Raw genomic sequence first — 4,206 nt, 5'->3', positions numbered from 1 at the left:
GTGTACAAAATTTGAGGTCAATCGGACGTGATTTGATAGGTTCCGGAGTTGGTTGTAGAAATTAGAAATTTCAAAGTTCATTAGGCTTGAATTGAGGTGTAATTCATGGTTTTAGCATTGTTTGAGGTGATTTGACGATTCGACTAAGTTCGTATGATGTTTTAGGACTTTTTGGTATTTTTGGTTGAGGTCCCGAGGGCCTCGGGTGAGTTTCGGATGGTTAACGGATCAAAAATTGAAGTAGAACAGCTGCTGCAATTTCCTTCTGTTGGAAATTGCTTCTGCCGAGAAATCGAGCCCAGATGTGAGCCCAGAACGAACTCAGGTTCGAGGGCCACGATCGAAGCCCAGATCGAGCTCAGGGTCGAGGGCCACGATCGAAGCCCAGATCGAGCCCAGAGTCGAGGGCCACGATCGAAGGCATGATCGAGCCCAGGGTCGAGGGTCACGGTCGAAGGCTGGGTTGAAGACATAATCGAGGGCCATGATCGAGAACCAGGATCAAGGACCTCGATCGAAGGCCAAGATCGAGGCAGAACCGAGGATGTCTGGGCAGAATTATAAAAACAGGGACTTCGTCCCATTTGCCGTTTTTGACAAATTGGAGCTAGGGGAGAGGCGATTTTTGATATATTTTCAAGGAAAACTTGAGGTAAATCCCTTGTGATCATTTCTACTCCATAATATTGAATTGTCATCGAATAATCCGACTAGATTACATGATTTTGAGGTGTAAATCAGAGATTGGAACTTAGAAATTTGGAAATAAGATTTGTAGATTTGAGAGTCGAGTTGAGGTCGGATTTTGGTAAAATTGGTATGGGTAGACTCGTGGTTGAATGGGCTTTTGGATTTTGTAACTTTTGTCGGGTTCCGAGATGTGGGCCCCACAAGCAATTTTTGAGCCAATTTCGGGTTTTGGTCTAATTTTGAAGCTTTTCTTGTGGAATTCATTCCATTAGCGTGTATTGCTGGTATTATACTGATTGTGAATAGATTTGGAGCATTTAGAGGCAGAGTCGAGAGGCAAGAGCATTGCGGAGTAGAGATTTGACCGGTTTGAGGTAAGTAACGATTGTAAATCTAGTCCTGAGGGTATGAAACCCAGGATTTCGTATCATTTTACTATTTTGAAGTGACGCACATGCTAAGTGACGGGCGTGTGGGCGTGCACTGTTGGGGATTTTTGACTTGGTCCGTCCCGTAGCAACTGTAAAGTTGCATACTTTGTTGAAACCATTGATACTTATATGTTTTAGAAAGATTTTCTGTAAATTGGGCTGAATGCCATGTTTGGGCCTTGCGCCAATGCTGTTTGGACCCTTAGGGGTTGTTTCTTACCATCCTCTCACTGTATTCGATTGAAAAACTATACTCAGTCATGTTTATACTTGTTTACCGCATAACTCAGTTTTATGACTCTAATTTTGACGCATATAAATGTTTTGGGCCGAATGCCATGTTTTACTGAAATGCCTGAGTGGCTTGATTTGTGAGGATGAGTGTGGATCGGGGCTGCCCGCCTGCAACATACTTATGATTGAGTGAGGCCGAGGGCCTGATTGGTGAGGATGAGTGTGGATCGGGGCTGCCCGTCTGCAGCATACTTTATTATTATCGCACGTGAGTTGTCCGTGCAGATTATAGCGCTTGGGCTGAAGGAGCCCCTCCGGAGTCTGTACACACTCCCAATGAGCGCAGGTACCTACTGAGTGCGAGTGCCAAGTGCCGAATGCCGAGTTTCGAGTGCTGAGTGACTGGGAGGCAAGAGTGATTGTGAGGTATGCCCGAGTGGCAAGAGTGATTGTGAGGTATGCCCGAGTGGCACGAGGGACTGTGAGGTTTGTCCGAGGGGCTGTATATGAGTGATGTTTTTCCCGAGGGGCTGTTTATGATTTCATCATTTTTTGCTCACCTTTGCATTGAGCCTTCGTTAGAAAAACTGTTGGAAAAATATCTTTAAATGATTTTTACTGGAACTGGGTTTAAACGAGATGTTTGATTCAAATCCTGATTTTAAAAGCATGTTGTATTTTACTGAGATTTCCTGATATGAACGTTATATGCTTTATTGCTCGTCACTACTGCTCAGTCTTTATTTATTGTTGTTACTTACTGAGTTGGCGAACTCACGTTACTCCCTGCACCTTGTGTGCAGATTCAGGTATAGCTGGACACGGTAGCGGTTACTGAGTGTTCTGGTTACAGATTTTCTTGGAGATAGCAAGGTAGCTGTTTGGCGATCGCAGCCCCTGCAGTCTTCTCCCTCTTATCTTCCTCTAGTTGTATTTAGCTATTTTTCGGGCTGAGTTAGCCTTGATATTGTTAGATAGATTGTAGTATATGCTCATGACTAGTGACACCCCGATGCCATGCTTTTCTTTTCCGCACTTCTGTTTTTCTTTGATTTGAACTCTTTAAATGGAGGTTTTATGTTAAATAACCTTGAAATTATCTTTGAAATGAAAATATCATTTTGTTTTGGAAATGAGTCGGCTTGCCTAGTTCCACGATAGGCGCCATCACGACAGGGGTTAGTTTTGGGTCGTGACATGATATCTGTAAATGGGTATCTGAATGTGATGTGTGCCAAAGAACTAAAAGTGAGAACATACATACTCCAGGCATGCTGCAACCACTTCCCATTCCAGAAACTACATGCCAAGACATTTCAATAGACTTTATAGAAGGGTTACCGGCCTCAGCCCTCAGGTCACATGAATTATATCCTAGTAGTGATGGATATACTGACCAAATATGGGCACATTATTCCCCTCAAGCACCCTTAGCTAAAGAGGTGGCAGACTTCTTCCTTCAGGAGATATATAAACTACACGGCGTTCCTAAATCAATAGTCATAAATAGAGATTCTATATTCACCAGCCAGTTCTAGCAGCAGTTGTTCAAGACACTGGGTACTAGGTTGAGCATATCTACTATATATCACCCCTAAACGGACGACCAAACTGAAAGACTAAATAGATGCTTGGAATCCTATCTATTGGCTATGGTCTTTACTAATCCTAAGTAGTGGATCAGGTGGGTGCCCTTGGCAGAATGATGGTACAACACCAATTACCATACAACTCTCAAGACAACTCCTTTAAAAGCTCTGTGTCATGACCCATTTCCCGTTATAGGTCGTGATGGCGCCCAATGTCGTCGTTAGGCAAGCCAACAATGAACTATCAACTTACTTATTCATTTTTATTACTTTTGAATCATAAATTTTATTAAATAAAGAAATTAATATCTTAAAAAGCGTGGATACATACAATATTAGTAAGATATAAAATAAAAAGGTGACAATATTAAGCAAAAACCATTAACATCTACTAGAATATCCCAAAATCCGCTGTCGCAAGTGTATGAGCATTTAATAGAAAGTACAATATCAATACAATATCTGCTTGGAATGTAAATTAGACAGGATAACATAAATGAATATGATGGAGACTCCATGTGCTCGGATCGTATCATAGGATGCAGCTCACCGTAAAGTCCCCTCAATAGTTGCGCACTTGCGTCCAAATGTCCATCAGAAATATACATGCACAACAAGTGCAGAACTGTAGTATGAGTATGTAAAACAATGCTTATCCAGTAAGTATCTAGCCTAACCCCGGAGAAGTAGTGACGCGGGGTCGACATCGACACTTACTAGTAGTCCAATAAATAAATATGAAACACAATAGTAATAAAGAGATAAGAAGTGTAACTAACATAATCCTCCAACCTAATGACAACATAAATTTCTCAAATCTCATGTACTATCTCAACAAATAAGAAGTATCAAAGGCTACCTCTGATAGGTAAGAAATATTAAGTGCTACCTCAAGCAAATAAGGCATATCATGTAACTGCCAGATCTCAATCAAAGGAAAATCTCATGAATATTCCGACTCCTAACGGTATTACGCACGAGTTATGCTGAGGTCGTACGACCCGATCCAGAATAATGTATACATTACCGAGGGTCAACCAGCGCAAACCATAGATGCATCTCAAATATATTGCCGAGGCATTCGGCCCGATCCATATGAAGAGATTAAACTTATCGAATTACGAGCCACGTGTTTGCAACACAAGAAGAAGAACATAAAGTAAGCATAACTGTTACCAACAATCCAATATCCCGCCAAACACCTCATGGTAGGTAATTAAACTAACAAGTTGGGTTCAGGTAATACAAATATCGCACGATAA

This window comes from Nicotiana tabacum, chromosome 19, assembly GCF_000715075.1.
Source record: "Nicotiana tabacum cultivar K326 chromosome 19, ASM71507v2, whole genome shotgun sequence".
Lineage (NCBI taxonomy): Eukaryota > Viridiplantae > Streptophyta > Magnoliopsida > Solanales > Solanaceae > Nicotiana > Nicotiana tabacum.
This window is presented reverse-complemented; position numbering follows the sequence as displayed.